A 23,601-nucleotide genomic window follows, 5' to 3' on the forward strand; every position below is an offset into this window, starting at 1 on the left:
CTCTCCCCAAGAATTGGGAAAGAAGGCTGACAAATGGGTCCCCACCAGGGTGGGTAGGAAAGCTCCCACTAGGGAGAAGGATTCATGTTAGAGTCAGGACAAGGGAGGGGACAAAAACAGTCATCAGGCCCACAAAACTCTTCTGGGGGTGGGTCTAAGTCCTCTTCCTGTGCCCACAAGAAACCTTGGTGCTACAAATAGACAAAAAGCCCATAGGGCATTTCATGAAAGGAGCACCAAGCCTCCTACCACTTCTACCCCTAGTGCCCCTAGCAGGAACAGTGGTAGTATTAGTCAGTCCACAAGTGTAGCTGGGCTCACCTTGGGGGCTGTAGTGGGCTCTGGGCTAGTCAGGGAGACCACTGAGGATGTGTTGGTCGGAGGTTGGCATTGACCTTGCCACCCTAACTGTCCCTTTAATATGGGTAAATACAGGCAACATCCCTTGATAAATGGTGTTGAGGCTGAGGCCTACGGGGAGACAGGTGCCAGTGTCACCATGGTGACTGAAAAACTGGTGTTACCTAAACAACACCTACTTGGTCATACGTACCAAGTGACTGATGCTCATAACTTGGTACCACCTCACTGCAGTTGCTGACTTTAGTTTGGGGGAGGTGGGGAGGGGGGTTACTGGCCCTATGAAAGTTGTATTGTCTTCTGATCTACCTGTAGATTGTCTGCTAGGTAATGACTTGAAGACTTCAGCTTGAGCTGAAGTCGAGTTGGAGGCCCATGCAGCAATGCTGGGCATCCCTGGGCATATCTTTGCCCTGACCAGAGCACAGGTCAAAAAGTAAAGGGAACAGAAAGCCCTGGAGCATGGAACAATGGCCCAGGAGGCTCCTACAAAGAAAGGCAGGAAAGGTAAAAAGTTACCCCATGCTCAAACTTCCAGTGAGGATTCTACTCCAGAGGGAGATGAATCTACTCCTTGGGTGGAACCTACACCAGAGGAGCTTAAAGGTGATACAGCTGAGCTCTTAAGTGCAGGGGGGCCACCCAGGAGGAACTCAGTTTGGAACAGCAATCTTGTCCCTCACTAGAAAGTTTAAGGCAGCAAGCTGCACTACAGGAGAGAGGGGATGTCAGTGGTACCCATAGGGTCTACTGGGACAACAGCCTCCTCTATTCAGAAGCAAGGGACCCTAAACCTGGTGCCACCAGACTGGTCATCCCTTTAAAATGTAGGGAGTTCCTGATACCTTTGGCCCAAGACATTCCCCTTGCAGGCCACTTGGGGCAAAGCAAGACTTGGGATAGACTTGTCCCTCGCTTTCTCTAGCCCCACATGTCTGAAGACATTAAGGAGTTTTGTTGCTCTTATGTGACCTGTCAAGCCAGTGGCAAAACAGGTGGCACTGCAACGGACTTATTAATTCCTCTACTACCAGAGGTTGGAGTATCCCTTTGAGAGGTTTGGGGTGGATACCATTGGGCCCCTAGACCGTCCAACAGCCTCTGGAAACAGATTCATACTGGTGGTGGTGGACCATGCCACCAGTTATCCAGATGCCATTCCTCTTAGGATCACTTCAGCTCCTGCAGTGGCCAAGGCCCACCTGGGAATATTCTCCAGGGTAGGTTTTTGTATCAGACAGGTGCAAACTTCGTCTGCATACCTTAAGGCCATGTGAAAGGAGTGTTTTCTCATTTAGAAATTCACCACTCCTTTCTATCCACAAACAGTGGGTTAGTTGTGAGATGGAACAAAACCCTCAAAGGCATGATTTTGGGACTCTTAAAGACTCAGGAGGAGGTGGGATATCCTATTGCTTTGCCTCCTCTTTGCCTCCTCTTTGCCTACAGGGAGGTCCCTCAAAAGGGAGTGGGCTACAGCGCCTTTGAACTTTTGTTTGGGTCCTCTGTTAGGGGTACATTTGCCCTTGTGAAAGAAGACTGAGAGCAACCTCTGAAGCCTCCAAAACAGGACACTCTGGACTTCGTATTGGGCCTAAGATCCAGAATGGCCTAAAACATGAGGGTATCCAAAAATCTGCAAACCAGCCAAGAACTGCAGAAGCAGTGGGCATGACAAGAAGGCTGCACTGACAGTATCAACCAGGACAGAAGGTATGGGTCCTAGAGCCTGTGGCTCCTAGGGCACTCCAACACAAGTGGAGTGGACCACACACTATTGTAGAGAAAGGGTGAGGTCGCATATCTGGTTGACGTAGGCACTTCCAGAAGCCCCCACAGGATACTTCAAGTGAATTGCCTAAAACCTTATTATGACAGGGGTGACATGACTTTGCTCATAGTGACTGATGAAGGTCAGGAAGAAGTGACCCTCTCCCTAACCTCTTCACTCACAATACTGTAGATGGCTCAGTAGAGGGAGTTGTACTTGCTGATTGCCTCTCTGAGCAACAAAAGGAAGATTGCAGAAATCTCCTAGGTCAGGTCTCTGAACTGTTTCTTTGACTCTTGGCCAAACTACATAGTGTGAACATACCATTGACACAGGTGACAGCCTGCCTGTCAAAATTAAAATACACAGGCAGCCTGATCACGTCAGGGAATGCATCAAAGCTGAGGTGCTAGACCTGGGTGGTGTTGAGCCTTCTGACAGCCCTTGGGCTAGTCCTGTAGTCCTTGTACCAAAACCCTACTCTCAAAATGGCAAAAGAGAGACTAGGTTCTGTGTAGACTACATAGGTCTCAATACATTTACCTAAACTGATGCTCATCTGATCCCTAGGGCTGATGAGCTGATAGATATTCTGGCTTCTACCAAGTAACGTAGCACCTTTGATCTCTGCTGCAAACCAGTTTATGGAATAAGGGCACCAAATGTGCCCTTCAAAACAAACTGGTGACTTGGGGAGGCTACCCCTCACCAGCAGGCAAACTGGTGGCTGCACAGTTGGCAAGCCACTGTAGCATTGGCCACCCAATTCTGTCAGCCTCCTGTTGAGGTATGATCATGCTCACTGAGATGAGATGCAGGAGCTCCTACAACATCTCCCAGAGGAGCAAAGAGAAAGGATTTACAAGATAGTTGCTGAGAGGGATCTGATCTCTAATACCATCATATGCTGTAATCGAGATGCCGCAGACACTACTTAGAGGGTAATTAACTCAAGTGCCCTTCTGCTTAGGTATGCCTGGCTCTGCATCTCTGGCTTTAAGCCGGAAGTCCAGACAAATGTTATCAACATGACATTTGATGGTCAGCATCTGTTTGGGTCACATGTTGACCAGTAAAAAAAAATATATATATTAAAAAGGATACAGAGACTGTGAATGATATGGGCACCCTTCAAACGGCTGCTAATCTTAATTCTTTTCGCCACACTCAAGGTCCACCTCCCCGAATGCCTCCTGTCCTACTAGCATCTGCAGGCCCAGCACTCCTCTCTGAGTTTGTCAGAGGTTTCTACAGGGGTAACAACTCCAAAGGCAGATGTAAGAGTGGCTCTCCCAAAGGAGCTGCCACTACCACAAAACTCTGACTTGCCTCTCTTCCCCCGACCATATAACATCTGCCAGGGGCTGCCTCCAAAGGTTCTTTCCAGCTTGAAGGAATGTTACCTACGATCAGTGGGTGTTAGATATTATCCAACATGGATATTGTCTGGAGCTCACTTCCAAACCTGACACCATTCCACTTCGTAAACACAAGCTCCCCACACCAAAGGTTTCTCAGGGAAGACGTTCAAGCACTTCTTCTCAAAGAGCCCATAGAACCTATCCCCCAGCATCAACAGGTGTGTGTGTGTGTGTGTGTGTGTGTGTGTGTGTGTGTGTGTGTGTGTGTGTGTGTAATCAGTTCTGGTCCTCAGGCTCCTAAACAAATAGTCTTTCAGAGCACTTTCACATGGTGACTCTTCAAGATGTCATCTGCCTTTTACAACATGGTGACTTCATGAACCTGAAGGATACTTATTTCCACATTCCAATCCATCTAGTACATCATCTGTACCTTAGGTTTGTAGTCTGAGGTTTTCATCACCAATTCAAGAGGCTTCCTTTCAAAATCCTCACTGCACCCAGGGTGTTCTCCAAGTGCAGCGAAGTTGTGGCCGCTCACCTGCGCAGACCCAATGTCCACGTCTTCCCCTGTCTAGACGACTGGCTTATCAAGAGTGCCACCTGTCAATTGTTGCGAACGCGCACAGGTCACCATCAACATGTTTCACAAACTAGGTTTCATAATTCAAGCCTCACAATCCCACCTTCAACCCCTACAGATCCAGCCCTAATTGGGGGGCAGTTCTCAATCCGGAGGTGTTCATGGCCTATCCAAATGGTGCCAGCATAGAGCCCTTTCAGACACTCAAACCTGTGTTCCAACCAGACCGATAAGTCAGGGTCAACAGTTGTGCGCCTCCCTAGCATGATGGCTTCCTGTATTGCCATAGTACCCCATGCCAGATTACTTATGCGTCCATTGAAGGAGTGCTTAGCACTCAACTGGCCTCAAGTGGAGGAACATTCGGGCAATCAAGTGTTGATAGATGGCTGCACTTGTTGCTCTCTGCAGTGGTGGAACACCAACAGCCTGTAGCAGGGGTGGCCTTTTCTTGGCCCACTTCTGCAGAGGACCATTACAACGGAAGCCTCCCTTGCGGGATGGGGTGCTCACTTAAATGACCTGACTGTCCAAGGACAATGGGAACCCAGCCACCAGTCTCCACATCAGTTACCTGGAACTACTAGCTCTTCACCTTGTGTTGAAAGATTTCCTTCCCCACCTAACTTGCAAAGTGGTCCTCATCAAGATGGACAACATGACGGTCGTGTAGTATCTGTAGGAAAGTGCCCATTTTGGGATGGTTACCCACACCATACCTTTTGCCTGATAATGATGGCAACTTGCCTGAGTATCTGCTGGGATCCTGCTTTCCCTAAACTCCACAATTGGCACACCCTGACACATAGGCTAAGTTCCTTGTAAAAGGTACCAGTGGTGAAAAGGGGTCAGTGGCCAGAAGGAGCCCTAGGGGCTGCCACATGTATTGGGCCATCCTAAGGGGCCCCTCACCAAACACATGCACACTGCCATTGCAGATTTTGTGTTGGTAGGGAGAAAAAGGTAGTCAACATGGCATCCCTCCCAGGATGCCATGCCCACAAACCACTGCCTGTGGCATAGGTAAATCATCCCTCTAGAAGGCCTTACAGTCCTATGGTAGTGCACTATACCACAGGTGAGGGCATAGCTGATATGCCCATACAGTGTCTAAGTCCATTCTTAGACGTGGTAGTGCATTGTGGCCATATTAAGTACTGGGGCTGGGAGTTTCTTTACAAACTCCACAGCTCCACAATGACTCCACTGAAGTCTTGGAAGTTTGGTATCAAACTTCTCAGCACAATAAACCCACACTGGTGCCAGTGTTGGATTTATTGGAAAGTGCACCCAGAGGGCATCTTGGAGATGCCCCTGTATTTTACCTAACCCTCTAGTGGAGGGTGGAATGGGCTGTACCAGCCTGCCTCTAACCGACCAGTTTCTGACCCCATGGGGTGAGAACCTTTGTGCTCCTCGGGGTCAGGAACGAAGCCTGCTCGGGTGGAGGTGCTTCACACCTCCATCCTGAAGGTACTGCAACACTTGATGGTGGGCCTCAAAGGCTCAGTCATCCTGTTACAGTGCCCCAGGGCACTCCAGCGAGGGGAGATGCCTGCCCCCGAGACCAAGCTCCACTTTTGGTGGCCGGTCTGGCGGGAAATTAAGTAAAATGAGGAGTGACCACTGCAGCTCGGACCACCCCTAAGGTGCCCAGAGCTGAACTGACCCCTTCCTTGCAGAATCCTCCATCTGGTTTTATATGAGAGGGACCCATAAGGATAGTAATGTGCCCCCCTCCCAAAGGGAGTGGGCACAGGAAGGGTGTAGCCACCCTTGGGGACAGTAACCTTTAGCTGCTGCTCTCTGACCCACCTGTAACGCCCCTAAATCTAGTATTTAGGGGTATCCTTGAATCTTGCTCTTCAGATTCCTGGCGACCTCAAGAAAGGACTGAAGAGCTGACCCCAGCAGTGAAGTCTCCAGACAACTGACTTGATCCCAGCCCTACCGGAATGTCTGCAGCTTCAAAACTCCTGCTATAAAAAGGTGAAGCATCCTGCAGGACCAGCAATCTCTTCAAACCCCCAGAAGACTGCCTGCCCAGCATAGGACCTAGAACTCCCAAGGACAGCGGCCGTGTTCAGAAGAAACTCTCCAAAAGGACTCCAGAACTGTCCTGGATCCGCGAGCCCTGTCCACTCTGCACCGTATGCCCACAGCCCGAGTCTAGGTAGTCCACCGGTCCAGAGGAGGTCCCCTGGCAATTCCAACCTCGAGTCCACCCTGGGTTGACCCTGTCTGGCCAACATTATGCCTGAATCTGGAGGACCCCCCTGACCGTGACCGGATCTGACAAAGATTCCCGATGCCCAAAGGTACCCCTGCATCCACAGTCCCCTGGCCTGGGTAATCCGACGGATGGTCCTGCAACATCCAGCAGGCACCTATCCTCCTTGTCCAGCCTTTAGTTTTCCAGAAAATACACCCCACCACCCCCACCCCCCAACCTGTCCTGAAACCGCAGGTACTTATCTGCAATCTGTTTTCTACAGAGTGCTGCCAATCCTCCTAGGATTCCAATGAAAACCCAACACCAACTTTGACCTCTGTACCCGACTGGCCCTGTGTAGCTTGTGGTACACTTTTGGGGCCAACTTGAACTTTAACCTGTGGACATCCTAACCCCTGAAGACTGGGATCGTAAGTCAAGTACTTACCTGCTAACTCTGCTAACACTTTTCCTCCCCTAGCACTGCATTGTTTCCTATGAAAAATGACAAGTAACCGTTTTCAATTTTAAAAGTTGCAAACTGTTTTCTGTGCAAAACCTAAACAAAGTACATATGCTTGATAACTACTTAAAACTGTACTTACCTGCAACGAAGACCTGATAGTTCTAGTAATAAAGTAACAAAATATATTTTTGCCATATAAAAACATTGGCCTTGAGTTAGTCATTGAGTGCGTGCCTCATTTCTTGACTGTGCGTACATCAAATGCTTTGCACAACCTGTTGATAATCGTAATTGCTCGACCACCCTACTACAAAAGAGAGCATTAGTACTATTGACACTGGCCTCTGTTAATCCTCTGGGGAACCCTTGGACTATTTGCATACCATACCTCCTTTTGGTATACTATATACAGAGCCAGCTTCCTACACTATATTCAGAAGTAAGGGGGCACCTGATCTCCTCATCCCTCACCTAGCCCAGAGCTCTTGGAAGTGGGCTTTCCAGCACAAGATCCATCTACTAGCAGAGTACCTTCTGGAAGTGGACAACAGTGTTGCCAACCTCCTCAGCAGGATGTGACAACAAGTCCATGAGTGAGAACTCCAGGCACAAGGCCTCCTCCAGTACCTCCACCAATGGGGCTATTTCACGGCAGAAAACACCAAATGCCCAAGCTTTGCCTCTACGTTTCCACAGTCTAGAGGCAATGGATGAGTTGGTCAGGGATGTTTGCCTATGTTTTTCCTCCCTTCACTACTTCCCTTTGTGATTTGGAGGCTTTGGCACATGTCTCTCACCCTTATTGTAATGGCTCCCATCTGGGCTCGCTAGACCTGGTTTACAACACTGTTTGAGCTCCTGGTGGTTCTTCACCAGAGGCTCCCCAACAGGCTGAACCATCTCACGCAGAACCATGGAGAAATCGGGCACCCAGACCTCCGGTCCTAGTTTTGCAATGTGGCTCTTGAGGTCCTAGAGCTTGGCTACCTTAATATTCTACCTGAATGCATGAGCATTATTAAAGAAGCACACAGGCCTACCAACCGCGCCTGTTATGCTGCCAAGTAGAAAAGATTCGTGTACCACTGCCACTCAAACCACATTGACCCTTTGCAGATAAAGTGCAGGATATGGTCTGCTACCTACTTCACTTGCAGGTTATTGGTAGATGCATCTACCTGTGGATTCCTCACTTTTTGAATATCCTAGCGCACCAGCATTCCTCAGATTTTTTTCTGCATAGCTCTCCATGTGAACAATGATGTCCTAATGTCACAACTGTGCACGCAACTCCATTTGTCATCAGAACCATAAGAAGCCCTTGTCAGTGTGCTGACGTCAGTTCCCTTTTTTTTTTTCTGTGCCTTTGATGCGTAATGGTTTTCTGGTAGCTCTCAAGTTACATGGTAGGCTTTCTTTGACAGTTTATTCTCCAAAGTAGTTACTTTGTTGTGGGAAGATAAGTCTCCTAAAAGGAAGTTGGGTTTTAAACCGTGCAGAGAATGCGATGGTCAGATGTCCATTACTGACCCAATCGACGATCTCCTTTGGTGCTTGAATTCCGATCATGACATTGAGATCTGTTTGTCATGTCAAAAGATGAACCCAACGACGTTAAAGGAGCAGGTGGCAAAGCTGTTTACGGCCAAGGCCAAACAAAAAGGAAAAGGTCGTTGTAAGTCTCAGCCTCTGTCAGTCTCCAGCACCCCACTCTTCGAAAGTCATCGAAGAGAAAACGCAAGAAGTGGGATAATCCCTCTCGATGCCGCTCGTTGAGGGATGATTGTCCGATGTTGGGATCTCCAAAACGACAGTTAAGATGTGAGGTGTCTCCTTCTCCATCTCTAAGGCCCTCTTTGACGTTGCCCTTGAGCACTCAGATTTCACCTCCTGATCTGGAAACAGAAGCACTGCCTGTGCCTTCTGAGATACCTACTCTTTCACAGTAGCAGAGTTATCCAGCATTTCCAGCTCCAGGAACGGATCCCTTGTTTCCTGAATGCTGTGTATAGTGTTTTTGCCAGGGCATTGACTGCATCTGGTGCGCCTGCAGGCCCCATAGATTTGCTGTCATATTCCATGAGTGGATTCACTGCATCCCACCCGCAAGGTCCCTTCTTGCTGTTTGTACCAATGCCTTAGGGGTCCTGACCTCATCCAGTGGTGAGGCAGTCAACTTTGTCGATTGAACAAAGTTTCACGTGCCAGCTAGTTCTTCGCCAGCATTGGCTTAAGTGACTGCAGATTCAAGTGATTTGACTACAGCACCATGTGTTCCTTCGGTTCTAAGTCTTCAGCATCTATGTTGGAATTGCCATCACTGATGCCACCAACACAAGCGTTGAAGTCGAGACAGATCTAGGAGAGAGGTTCAGAGACTTTTAGAGGAAGAGCAATATGCCTTGAATGCAGGCGATCTTGAAGAGGGGGAAATAATCCACTTGGACCCTGGTTTTGAGGGTCTGGACTTACCAAGTGTGCTCTATATTCCCCTGAATGGGAGCTATTATCTCCAAAGGGTGTGTCTCCACATGAAGTTGTGTCCTATCATTCTGTTATAAATAAGGAAGTGGAGATGTTGGATTTACCTTTACCCATGACTGAACTTAAGTCAAATCCATTAACAGAGGGATTACATTCATGTTCTGAACCATTGTTACTTTTTAATAATGCGTTGGCGGAGCCAATCTTAGAAATTTGGCAGAAATGTATGACTTCTGCTGCTGTCTAGTTCAATTGCAAGAAGGTACAAGCTGGCTCCAGGAGACCCATTGTTTTTAACTTCATATCCCACGCCTGAGACTGATTATGCAGTCCTTGTGTTCTTCAAGGTTGATTCCTGGGTCATTTCCTACTTCCCCTGCTGATAGTGTCAAAAAGAATGGAACAGTCAGCAAAGAAGGTCTTCTCTTTATGCAGTATGGCCAAAGATCTACAAATGCAACATGTTTGTTAGGTTGTTACCTGCATGCTTTGATGGACTCAGCTAAACTGGTAGTTCCAAAATTGCAGGAAGATGTCCATGGCCATTTTGCTGAACTTTTGAATGATGGTCAAGCGGCTGCATGCCAGGTCATTCAGTCAGGTCTGGACATTGCTGACTTTGTAGCAAGAGCAATGGGGACCTCACTTGTTTTGTGGAAGCACGCCTAGTTAAGAGGACTGTTTTTATTCCTGATGTGCAAACAAAATTGTTGGTCCTTCCATTTGATGGGTTGAAATTGTTTCGTGCTAAGGCTGACTGTTTTGGAAAGGTTCAGAGAGAGTAAGGCAATAGCATGATCTTTGGGCCTGCAGTCGCATCAGAAAGAATATAGACAGTTTAAAAATTGTAGATGATTTGGAAGATCCTTGAAAGAAAAAGGAAGGCAACAATATCCGCAGCAGTTGGATCCCATCTGTAGAAGTTACAGAGGGCGCTGTTGTGGAAGGCAGTAGGTAGCCTCCCATTATCCTGCCTCCTCATCTTTCTCCCCAGTCAGTGTCTCTGGAACGCAGCCCTACTTCCGCCATCTTGGAGCATGCTTTACCCGTGGGAGGGAGGTTGATTATTTTTCTAAAACGTTGGAGGTCCATTACATCACCTTTGGGTGTTGAATATTGTAGAAAATGGATATGCCCTACCCTTCCAGGAGTTTCCCCCTCATTTTCCATCCCAAAAAGGTTTTCGTTGAGAAGAAGATCTTTTGTTACTAGAACAGGAGGTCCAAACCCTACTTAATAGGTGTAATGGAATTAGTTCCAGAGCAGGAACGTGGTCAGGTATGTTACTCACGATATTTCCTGATTCCCAAAAAGAACGGTGGTTTTATCTGATCTTAGAACTGTTTTGAATTTGTTCCTCAAGCAGGAAAGATTCAAAATTCTGACCTTGGCACATTACCGCTTCAGCCGGGAGCTCCCTCTTCCGAACCCCTGCTCCCTTTTAAGGAAGCACTGTGATATCCTGCTGGGAAGCTGGCCCAAGCCCAGCAAAGGGGCTCCTGTGAACAGCACAATGCCCGCCATCACCCCGCCCCAGGGGACCCATCTTTCCTCATCCTACAGAGGGTTCCAATATCAGAAGTAGGCAGTGATTGTTTTTCCCGTTACTTTCTGATACCCAAAAAGAACAAAGGTCTTCAGCCTATCCTAGACCTCCAAACTCTCAATCTCTTCCTCAAAAAGGGGAAATTTAAAATGCTAGATGGAGACTGGGTGGTAAAGGACTTGCAGGACACATATTTCCATATTCCCATCCTGTCTGCCCACAAACCGTTAACTACAATTTACGATAGCCACAAGCACTTTCAATGCACCTTGCTCCATTTTGGCCTTACCAGTGCCCCTCCGGTGTTCACCAAGGTGATGGCAGGGGTTGCAGCACATCTGCAGAGTTTAGGTGTTGACGACTGGCTGTTGAAGGTGGGTTAGCCCCAGGATGTCATCTCCCACCTCCATACTACAGTAGACCACCTGCATTTGCGGGGAATCACTATAAATGTGTCAGTCACACCTGACTCCCTCTCAGATGCTGCCTTTCATAGGAGCTGTTCTGGACACAGTGCAGTTTTGGGCGTATCTTCCCGAGCACAGAGTCCAGGATATTCAGGTTATGATACAAATGTTTCAGCCTCTATCCTGTATTTTGGTGAGAATGATTCTGAGGCTGCTGGGCCTCATGGCCTCCTGCATCCTGCTTGTGACACATGCCTATTCAGTGGAGAAGGATAAGTTGAGAAGAGTCCTGAAGGTCTATAAAGATGCATGTTTCGAGGCCAAGTCAGACTATTTAACGGCTAGGATTAGAGGGGCATCAAACATCCCAAGGGAATTATTTAGGGTGGTGCGGTCCTTGACTACACCCCCTCCTTCCTCTGAGGGGGATAATCCTCAGGAATTTTGAAATAAAGTGGCATCCCATTTTGAAACTAAAGTCTTACATAATCATTCAAACTTTTCGCACTCGGTTAAGATTCAATGTCCTAAGTTTAAGTTTTCAAACTCCACTTCAGACATCGACAATACACTGCTCACAAATTTTCAGCCATTACTGCCTGACAGGATCACAGAACTTCTAATGGGAATTAAGTCAGGCCCCCCGAATGACCCGTCTCCACCTCATATTCTACAGATGGTTCCTGAATTAGTTGCTCTGGCTCTTGTGCCGGTATTTCAGGAGGTGTTATCTACTGGAGTCCCCTCCCCCCCCCCCCCCCCCCCCCAAAATCTTCGAGGGAAGCAAATGTTTTCCCTCTGAAAAAGAAACCGGACCGAGCATCACATGAGCTGAACAACTTACGACCAATTTCCTTACTTCCCACTTTGGCAAAAATATTCGAGAAACCTATTAACTCGGCGCTATCTGTGTTTCTTCATCATTCGGGCAGCTTAGATCGGTCTCAACATGGATTCTGGAAGGCCTGTAGTACCAAATCAGCGCTTCTGACAACCTCTGATACTATTCGCAGGTTGCTGGATGAGGGGCAGGGAGCAGTTCTGGTCCTGCTAAATCTTTCAGTAGCATTTGATACCATCTCTCCTCAGATTATGGTATCTCGACTCCACCAAGCAGGGATTGGAGATTCTGCCCTTAAGATGTTAAAATCTTTTTTAGGCGAGAGACTGATCACTGTGCGCTGGGACGACTTTAGGGCGCCTGCCTTTTGTCTGTCTTGTGGGGTTCCTCAGGGTTCGGCGCTCAGTCCGACTTTGTTTAATGTCTGTGTTGCCCCTCTGGCCAAATTGATCAGTTCGTACGATTTTATGCCCACCTCTTATGCGGATGACACCCAACTTATCATCCCGGTGTCTAGGGAAAACTGGGAGGAAGTGGCTGACCGATTCTGCCACTGTATGCGCGAGAAAAATCTTTGGACGGGTCAGAATTGGCTGAAGCTTAACAGTAATAAAACAGAAATTGTGCTTTTCGGATCCAGTAATGAGCTTCCCTCCCCCATTACTGCCACCAAAATTTGGGAGTTATCTTCAATAACTGTCTGTGCTTTAAACCTCAAGTAAACGCCATGATCAAAACAAGCTATTGGATTTTAAAAACATTGAGGAAAATGTTTCCTTTTCTGCAGCAAGAGGAGAGGGTTACAATCATTCTGGCACTGGTAATGTCCAGACTGGACTACTGTAACTCTCTGCTGCTGGACCTGGATAAAATGTCATTGAGAAAGCTCCAATTGATTCAAAATAATGTGGCCCAATTGATTTTTAGATCTCCCTCGCTCGGCTTCGGCCAGCAACAGCCTAAAACTACTGCACTGGCTTCTGGTTGCGAAGCAGATTATATTTAAAACTCTGTTTAACGTTTAAGGCGGTACATGGAGGAGGAGCATACTACTTGGCTGCCAGACTACAGTGGTTTAGGCCATGTTGGCAACTTAGATCTAAAAATGCTCACTTGATTCAAGTTTGTCGCACTCGCAGGGCGAGATGGGGGGACAAAGCGTTCACAGTGACGGCGGATAAGAACTGGAATTCGCTCCCTTGGAACATTAGGAAGGAGGACAACTAACTGACTTTCAGGATGCTGGTAAAAACTTGGCTGTTTCCTCGCTAATTGTCTTTTTCGGTAGCTGGCCCTCTCTCTGACTCTCACTGTACCTACTCTAGCGTTTCGATGCTAAGTCCGGAATGCGCTTTAGAAATACTTGAATACAAATACATATGTGGGCTCTGCAGTGAGACCTGAAGTTCTAGTGGCCGCAGCATCAGGGGAATCTCTCCGACATAGTCCATATATCAGAGGGAACTGCAAAGGCCCTGCAATGGTGGATAACAAACCACGATTGGTTCAGAGGCAGGCTCTTGTCCCTTCCCCAACCAGATCTATCATTGGTGACAGTTGCGTCACTCCTGGGATGGGGCAGCCATGTGGAAGAGGTGGAGATCAGAGGTCTCGGTGGAATCCGGACACCACGTCAACTTGCTGAAGCTCCTAGCGATCAGGCTGCCATTGAAAGCCTTTCTACTGTCCGTCATAGTGCAGGTGTTCAGACATCACCACTGCCATGTTGTACCACATCAAACAGGGCAGGGTGGACTTGCGGACCCTTTATCAAGAGGCCCTGTCTCTCTCAACATGGCTGGAACAGCAGAGCATATCCCGGGTGGTTCAACATCTGGCAGGTTCTCTAAAGGCCACAGCAAGCAATCTCTGCCAGCTAGCGATCATGATGTGGCGTCTCCATCCGGAGGTGGCGTAAGTTCTTTCAACAGTGGGGAGAGCCTTGGTTAGATCAGTTAGCCTCTGCCAAGAATGCGCAAGGTCAACAGTTTTGCACGTTGGTGAATCAAAGACTGCAATCGCTTGAAGACGCTTTTCGTCTCGAGTGGAACTCAGACCTCCTGTACGCCTTTTCGCCCATACGATTCCAGTCCATAGTTTTCAGGAACGACCGGGCCCAAGTAATCCTTGTGGCTCTGGACTGGGTATGGAGAGTCTGGTATCCCGAGCTTATCCTGCAGTCAGGCTGCCCCTTCAGGTGGATCTTTTGTCGCCGCAGCAGGGGAGGGTCCTCTGCCCGAACCGGTCAACTCTCCACCTTCTTGCGTGGAGATTGAATGGAGACAATTGACAGCTTTCGACCCTCCTTCAGAGTCTGTAATGTCATTCTGGCAGCCATGCATCCCTCTGCCAATGCTGTATACACCTGCAGATGAAGACATTGGTAATCTATTATACAGAGAAATCTATCTGCAATCTTTCTGCTTCTCTTTCTGATGTCTGCCTCCTTATTCTCACCCTTGCCCAGCAGGGTTCTTCTTTGGGTTTTCTTAAGGGTTACCTTTCTGCTCTGTCTGCCTTCTTGTGACTGCCTGACTAACCTTCCTTTTTTTTAAGTCCACTGTTGTACATAGACTCATCAAAGGACTTGTTACATGTTTCCCCCGTCACATTTCATTATTCCTCAGTGGGACCTTAATCTGGTCCACCCTTTACTGATGTGAGCTCCTGTTGAGCCATTGCACAGTTGTCCCCTCTGGCTGCTCATGATTAAAACAGCCTTTCTCTTGGCAAGAACATCTACCCCGAGGGTGAGTGAGCTGCAGGCTTTGCCATCCAAGCCTCCCTACTTGGCTGTTTTTCCAAACAAACTGGTGCTTCGCACTAGGGTCTCTTCACTCTCGAAACTGGTGACACCATTTCATGTGGGTCAATCTGTCACCTTGCACACTTTCTGCGCTCCTCCACATCCCTCCAAAGGAAAGGAGCGACTCCACCGTCTGGACCCAACAAAAGTGTTGTTAGCTTCAGTAACGCATTATCTGGTAGTGAAAATATCTAGCTGCGGATTCCTTACCAACCCACCCATCGCCCCCACTCTGCAGACAGATTTCTAGTGGCAGGGACTTCCCTTTCAATGCCCTAGTTTGGACACACCTGTTAGGTCACTCAATGACCCGCCCTCCTGGCATGGAAAGTTGTGAAAAAGTAACTGACGTCAGTGTGCCGAGGTGACGTCTGCAAGCCATTTAAAGCAGTATGTTGCAAAGGTCATTCTTAAACACAGCAAATAATCTGACTGGAGAAAATGCATTACTGTCTGCCCTTCTCTTAGGTGTGGCAGCTTAACCTGTTTCTTTTTAAATTCTTAAGCCTTTTTTGATACTACTAACATTTTAGTTTGAGAGCTAGATGTTGTAAACAGTCAGTTTGCTTAGCTGCAAGGGAAAAGCTTAAGTGCTGCTCAGTCTCCCAAAAAGCACCGGATCATTTATCTGGCCCCTCTAAGGAAGTGCTACTTGCCAAGTGTTAGCCATTAAAATGCCACTACCCAAGGCGAAGGTCAACTTTGTTACAAATTAGAGAATTGGTGGTGCTTGATTTCCGCTCTTCTACAATCACCATTTGTGTTAACGCATAGCTCAAAACTCTTGAAATTCTATTGAATTATATTGCCCCTTCCAGTATCAGACTCAGACAATACCTTCTGGTTTTACTGAGCTATTCCTTCATTCCATGCAGGATCATTGCCTGTGCTTAACAGATTCAATTGATCAATCAATGTAAAAGGATCCAATGAGCTGAGCAACTAATCTCCACCCAGACACGTGCCTAAGCATGGGGCTTCTCTTAACCCCCAGTCTATCCATTGCATAATCACACTTGCCTTTTCTGTAGATTAGAAATCCTTATGCTTACTCACGATTGTTTGCAAGGTTCAGTCTTATTCAGCACCAGTCTTTCAAATTCTTAATGTTTAATTATAAGTAATAGCCGAGTACATTGAAAGTATACAAGAAAATTTAGCTTACCCTGAAATAGGGTTTTAAACTTTCTTTGTAGGTTCTTTTTATTATAGCCTGCAAGTTACAAAACAGCTTCCATCTGGTAACTTGCAAACATAATTTTGCAATTTACCACTTCAAATTCCTTATTTTATTCAGATTTTCTAGTATGTCTTAACTTTCTTTTGTTTCTGCAATCTAATGGTGTGAATTTCCCCGACCCCCACTTACTTGCTTGTGTGGTGCCTACCATGGCTAAACAAAGAATATAGTTAGAAGTGATATCGCAAAACCTAAAGCCCTGCAAGTGGACACAGGATATCTATATAAGGATTTTGAAACCTCTTGATGTGAGCCATCCTGTTGGCATACAGATTCTGCCAACTCAGCAAAAAAAGTCAGGCACAGCAATGTTCTAAGCACATGGTTTGCAACGGTAGATTTTATAACATGAAAGCCTACTAATGCATCTGCGTAAACCTACATTTCTTTGCTCTTCACTCTTTCCAAGTATAGATATGCACTCAAGTGTAGACTTAAATCTCCACCTCTGTTTAAGCCTTGTACAACAGAATTGGTGGGTGTAAAGTTACCACTTGTAACTTTTCACAGGGAGTTTCTGTATGCCCCCACCATGGTAGAGAGCTCCTTTTGGGAAAGTATAGCAAAAGATTAGTGCTTGTTCTTTAAAAAGTGATTACAATATTTTGATATAAATGTAAAATCATTTATATTTATTGGAAACCTGGATATATTAAACTAAAATGTTAGGGCAAATTAACTCATTAAATGTGTTTTAAATAATAAAGCAAATAATTTCTAAATTATATTACTTGAAAAACAATTTTAAAACGCCCATCCCCAGTAAGCTTTTTTTAATGTGCATTAAACATATATTGTGTAGAATTAATGTATATTTAAGAAATGTAAAAATGGCATTTGAAAATTATAAAATGATGTTGTTTAACATTGAGATATAATTATTTTTTTAAAAGAAAAAGTTGAATTCATTTTATTTATTTAACATTGCTGATGGGGTGGTAATTTAAGTCCCTTGCTCTTTTATTTTCTATGGAAGTGTTGTGGTATTGGTCAATGGCTATCTGTGATTCTTTATTTACTCATAGGTTGGGATATAGTACATTTACTACTGTTATGTTACATCTAGGGCTGTAGTATAGTTGTGTATAGCAGTTGACTTGGGTCCTGATTACAGATGGTATACTCCTTCACAAATGTGATGGATATCCTGCCGCCATTTTACAAGTTCCATTGGATGGATATAATGCAACTTGTATTACGGCGGACGGGATATCCGCCACGTTTGTTAGAGTATCCCTTCTGCCAAGGTCGTAATTAGGCCCTTAGTCTTTTGTAGGTTGGTAGTAGACTGTCCTCTGTATACTCCTGCTTACAATACCTATCCTTTCCCTAAACCCCTCCCATTTTGTAGCAAGTATTCTCCAGCCACTCCTCCATATTGCACTTATTTGTTTCTGATACGCAGGAGCTTGGATGTGGAGAGATCCACTTTCTTGGTGGAGATCTCGGCCCAGAAAAGATGGGGGAGGCGGAGGTCTCAGTCCATATGTTTGTAAAAGGCATTTTGAAGTATGAGTAATACTACTAGAGTAACATTCCTGCACCACAAAACGCAATATGTGAACAGGCCCCATTGTGTGTTAATTTGTTTTATAATCAAAGTAGCAGACTATTGTGGCAAACAATCATTCAGTGACTCATCTCCTCATGTGGTACGCATGACCCTTGTAGAACAGTCTGCCTAAGGCACCTCAGATTCCTGCTTTAATGCAACAGAACTATCACCTTCCCTATTAAATGATTAAATACAGGTGCATAATCTAAGCAATCATGCCATGAACAGAGCACATCTATTTTTTTCTTATATTTACATTTTGGCTGTAAAAAAAAAAAACAAAGGTTAGTGATGTTATAGTTAGGTACGATAATACCTTTGTGTTTTTATAAAAAAAAAAAAAAAACTGGGATTTCACTGTAAAAAAAAAAAAAAAAAAAGTTAGAGATGTTGGGATGTTAGTTATATTAATAATTAGGTGAAAATGTCAGTTAAAACATACTGTTTTAAACTAAACCACTGAAATTCTCAAGTAACTAACTTGTGCCCTATAGTAACTAAGTCACGCCCCAATAATGAACAGGGTTGTCATCAATGATGTCATTTCAGATGTTGCAGTGAAATTATCAATGATGTCATACAACATGTTGAGTGATGTAATATGTAAGGTAATTAGCAGTGCATGGCGAGAGTGAGTTATAGTTATTTCACGTAACTTTAACTGTTGAATTTCAGTGATTTTGGTAATTTGTGATGGTATGTTTTAACTATAACCTTTGTTTTTTTTTTCCAGTGAATTTGTAGGTATTTTTAATGCAAAGTAAAATGTTTACCATATCTAACTATAACATAACAATACCCTTTTTTCTGGTGAGCTTCTAAAAGTTTTTTTTATATATATACATAAAACGCCAACCCCCATGCTGTGCACACATTCAGGCCCTGCGTCAAGCTCACAGGCAGCCAGCCCCACAAGATGTGCCCGTGGTTCAATCATACACAGCATAGTGTTGGATGAGGGCGTGGACACAAACCTTTAAAAAGGGTGCTCAGTGCTCCACCTGAAAAGTGCAGAGCTGCAGTCAGGAGTGCTTAAGAATATGGTAAGCTCCCCTGGGATCCCAGATTTAATGAACCATTGTTTCCCCTTGGGGCAACTGCACTCTCAGCAAACCCCACAACACAAAAAAAATGCTTGGTGATGCCCCTACCCCTTCTAAAAGCACCAGAAAACTGAAAAATTGTTTAAAAAGCACTTACAAAGGAACAGTTGATAACAAAGTAGCTGCTCCTGTCACACATGTTTTTGAGTGTCTCCCAGTGCCCAACTGGAGCACCTATTTTTTTTCTTTAATAGTCTAACAAATCAGACCATCCCCTCTCGTCCCTTAATACTTTTTTTTTTAACCTTTTCCCTATGACTCGGGCAGAGGCCCAGGTGCTAAGATGGCTGCCACTACATTGTTGTTGATGTGGTGGCAGCCAATGTGATCTCATCTTGATCTGCTGGCTGTACAGAGACTCTGGACATGAAAGATCTATAACTTTTAAGCCTTCGTTTTTCAAAAAATACTTAACATTTATTCTAAATCACAAAAGCATGCTTTCTGGACTAAGATCCAGCTTTCCACCAAATATTTTGTAAATCTGTTCAGCCTTTTGGCTGAAGCTATGTCTAACTTTCTTATGGAATAATGAATGATGGGAAAAACATGTTTTGGGAGATCTCTCTGTCCCGTTGTGCCCCTGCCCCTGCTTGACAGGTCACTTTTCAGGAAGGAGCTGAGGTGGATGATACTTTTTTTTTGGATAGCAACCTGACCAAGATTTCATTTTGCTCACAGGTTGTTTCATAACCAGTCCTTATGAAGTCCCCATAGATGCTTAGGAGGGTCGAAACATTGACGATTCTAATTGTCGCTTGCATCTGTTAGGTTTTCCTCTTTGAGCAATTAACATATGAGTAACCCACCTGTTACAGAGTAAGTCAAATTGACATACAAGGGGCAGGCTTATTTGAGAGGTTTTGTGACTGATTATTTAAAATAAAAAAATATATATATATATATATATATATATATATGTATATGTGTAGAGAGAGAGACGCACATATACTGGCCACTTTTTTCAATTTGCACTTATGGAGCACCTGATTTTTTTTTCTTGTTGATGGAATTTCTGTGAATACGTAGCATTCATTCAATTATTGCTTTGTCAGGGCCTACATGTTCAGTCTGATTAACTTTGGTTCGGATTTGTGATTTCGGATTGTATTGTTCTACCATGTGATACTCTGGTTCTGAGGAATGCAGGATTTACCCATTGTCGTATAGTGTACACCAAACAGAGGCAGGTTCAGGGTATCAGACACCACCACCATGTGGTTCTCCAGTAAGGAGGGTGCAGTTGGGGTCCAGGAGGGAAGTGCATGGCTGGTGGGATCACAAATGGAGTCTACATGCTAAGGAGGTGCAGGCATCTTTTGACAGCAGAAATGTTACTAGCTAGATCATTTTGCCACCTTCGGAACACAGAATGACATGTTTTGTGCTGTGATTCTGTGAAGAAACTCACTAAGAGATGCATTCTGGATGAAGTGGAATCACAAGACTCCTTCACACTTTCCTTCCTCTCTCTCTGTTGTCCCAAGTTCTTAAAAAGATCAGGCACAGCAGGGCCCAATTCATACTAGTAACTCCAGATTGAGCCAGGAGAGTAGTACTCGCAACTTCTAGGAATGAGCTTTTGCCCTCCAATCAGGTTCCCCCTTCAAGAGGATCTCTCCTCAGCAGCATGACAGGGTTCTTCACCTGAACCTACACCATCTGCGCCTCAGCCAAGGAAGACTGAGTGGCAGCAGTTACTTACTCCTGCTAAAAGTAGTGGATGGCCTCCTTGCTACCAGACACCCTTCCAGTCATTTTATGTCAGGCTCTGGGGCAAATTTGTGGCCTAGTGTGTTATTCATAATACCAACCCTTTCAAGCCAAACTGACAAATATTTTCCTGTTCTTTTTCTCTTTGGCCTAGCAAATCCCTTAACCGGGCACTATTTATGGTCATTTGTCAGCCTTTTTCGAATTTTTGTGTTTGCCAGGTCAACAGTCTGTTTAAATCACCTGTTGTAATGAGGTTTATCAAAGGTTTGATAGGGGTTCCCTCCCAAACCGTTTTTGATGCCACCGTGGGACCTTTAACTCGGTCTTTATTTCTCATGTGAACACCCTTCGAACCAGTGCCCAGCTGCTTGTTGCATCTTCTGACTCTGAAGACTGTCTTCATTGTGATCACTTCAACCCATTGTGCGAGTGACCTATAGGCACTGTCGTTGCAGCTGCCCTGCGGCTTTTTGTTTTGGGGGGGGGGGGTCTTTTGGACAAACTGGTTTCTAGAACTACAGCAACATTCTTGCCTAAAGATATGACTTCCACATCCTTTACTGTCACTCTCACCACCCTGTGAAAGAAGAGGCAGCTACATCGGCTAGACCCCAAGAGGGTTTTAAACTCTCACATTGATTGTCCAGAGGAACACACTGTGGACAGTCAGGTTTTTGTAGAGTTGTCCACTGCAAAGAAAGGGAAGGCTGTGCCGAAAGACAGTCCAGGTGGATAGTCTGATGCATCAATATCTGCTGCACACTGGCTGAAAGAAGCCTCCAGAAAGTTTGAGCCCATTCCACCAGGGTCAAGGCACTTTCTACTGTGTTGGCGCACAGTGTTCCTTTCCCTGATATCCGCCAGGCTGCAGCTTGCGTGTTGGTCTACATGTTTCACTGAGCACTACCCTTGACAACCAGGTCCACCAGGAAGGACAATTTGCCTGTTTGGTCCTATAGGTCTTTTTGGTCTGAATCTTCTCCGCAGACCTTCCACCTAGGGGCGTCCTCCTTTAGTATTTATTCTAAGATGAAGAATCTGAAATTAGAAGTAGGCATAAGACGAACAAGTTACTTACGGTAATGCTGTTCCTGGCGGGGACTCTATTTCATCTCTGATTCACCACAGTACTCCCACCTCTATGGAGTTGCCTCTTTAACCATTTGAAATGGTCCCTAGTTAGGAATCGGCACACTGGTACCAACAATTGTTGCTCTCTGCATCTGAGAGCACATAAAGAGTTGAGCAAGAAACTGACATCAGCCGCTAGGGTGGTGCATTTATGCAGCTTCACTCCATCGCTTCTGGGGCAGTGCAGAGCTTCATTCTGCCACCTAGCTGCGCACAGAAGCATTGATGCTATAGTTTCTAGATCCTTTCTGGTGCGTGGTGAGGAATCTGGGGTTAGTGTCCACTAAAGAGCGTTACCGACAATAAGTAACTTTTATTTCAGGTACTTTGCCACATCTATTTAACCAATTAAGCCAAGCTGTAGTTAAGTTTAAAAGGGCAAGGCATGTGGGACTAAGCATTGCCGATGTTTAAGCATACATGCATTTTTGTGGATGTTCAACGAATTTTCAGTGCCATCACATCAAACAACTTGCCTCTCGCTTACAATACAATCTGTGGTTCTCCAGTCCAGCTGTGCACAGAAACGCACACAAATTCTCCTTTTGTGATTCATGATCTGTTGTCAGATAATACATTCGTGCAAACATTTACCTTCAGCATGGTAATCCTTCAGTAAATTAACTCTTTCGTACTGCCCCCCACTGTGGACTGGCAGCGGATGGATGCATTTTTTTGAGATGCCTAACATTTTAACCTTTCTGAATGTGAGTAAACCGCCATTTTCCACAAAATTCAAAGTATTTTGTATGTATGCTTTTCTCCTTGTTTAATCAGCGCCGCCTTGCAAGGAGTTAGTGTGCCTAGTCCCGACTGACGCTTCATGTCTGAGTTTCCCTCAGAAATGATGTGCCTCTACAGACGCGTCTGCCGCTTTTTCCCAGTCTTCATTCTATTGTGTTGTACTCAGATGCTTATTTTCAGTCTCTTAGAGGTTGACGGATGATTTATTTTATGTGCTATCAGTGAGCTGGCCATCTGTATTTGCGAAAATGAATACTCTTTTAAGCTGATTTATCATAACATGCGTAATAAATGGAATTTAAAAGTTATAGATTTTGGAACCAAAATTGTGCTAATTAGGTTATGTTCTTAATGTGACATTATCCGTGTTTAGGTTAATGTCTGGTTCCTCAGCCTGCATTTAGGCTAATCCCGATTTATCAAATGGAAACGATTGTAATAAAACCCTGACCCGAAGTCCATCCCCTACTCAAGGCCGTTTTCCCTCCCCTGGTGTGATCTAATTAGTTCGCTACCTGACTTCGTCATTTGTTGCAACTAACAGATTCAGTCATGGGAAGCGATACATTTGGCAAGGGCTTTTGGATCACAGCCTGGTCAGTCACGACTGTTGACTTAAGCAATCGTTTCTCGTGGTTGTGTCAATAGGCAGCGGCGGAAGGGGGTTCACTGGGAGGTAAAGATACAACACAAGCATATGGTTGTACTTGTAACCAGATAAAATGAAGCAAGGGAAGTCTCCACAGATGCGGAGCAGGGGAGGAACGGGATGAATTTATGGAGCGAAACTGAAAGGTGTGGCGATGTAGTGATGGAAAAGAAGGCTTCCTGTGACGTCCACCTGCCTAACCTCCAAACTCCAGGAGTTGAACTGACTTTTGATTCGTGCTTCAAACCTGCCCTATCACAGACGAGATGCATTGTGGATGTTATCAAGGTCTACAAAAATCACTTTAGAATTTTTTTCTGTGCGTTTCTTGACACGGCAGTAGGTGTTACGTGATTAGGAGAATGCGTACATGGGCTGGTTGCTTTTATTACACCATGAAGGTCACAAAGTGGACGTGCTCTTTTTTTTTTAGCAAGTTTTAGCATTTTTTTTTTAGGTTAGAGGCCCATCCTAAAATGTATCAGTTTAACTACTTGGCTGGGACTTTGCCCCTTCTTGCTTTCATGGCTAGATGTTCATCGGGAGTTGAGAATACCTTTATAGAAGGCCATCCTTGAAAGGCGTTGATGTATTGAGCACCAGGTTTTAGACTGCAGTAATACGGT

At 45.4% G+C, this 23,601-nt stretch overlaps 1 protein-coding gene across 2 annotated transcripts in view; it reads left to right on the forward strand.

Moving 5' to 3' along the window:
• Window positions 1-23,601, forward strand: part of TPR (translocated promoter region, nuclear basket protein) — a 920,136-nt gene that overhangs the window by 833,327 nt on the left and 63,208 nt on the right. The gene's annotated exons all lie outside the window — the stretch shown is intronic.

Source organism: Pleurodeles waltl, chromosome 4_2, assembly GCF_031143425.1.
Source record: "Pleurodeles waltl isolate 20211129_DDA chromosome 4_2, aPleWal1.hap1.20221129, whole genome shotgun sequence".
Taxonomy (NCBI): Eukaryota; Metazoa; Chordata; class Amphibia; order Caudata; family Salamandridae; genus Pleurodeles; species Pleurodeles waltl.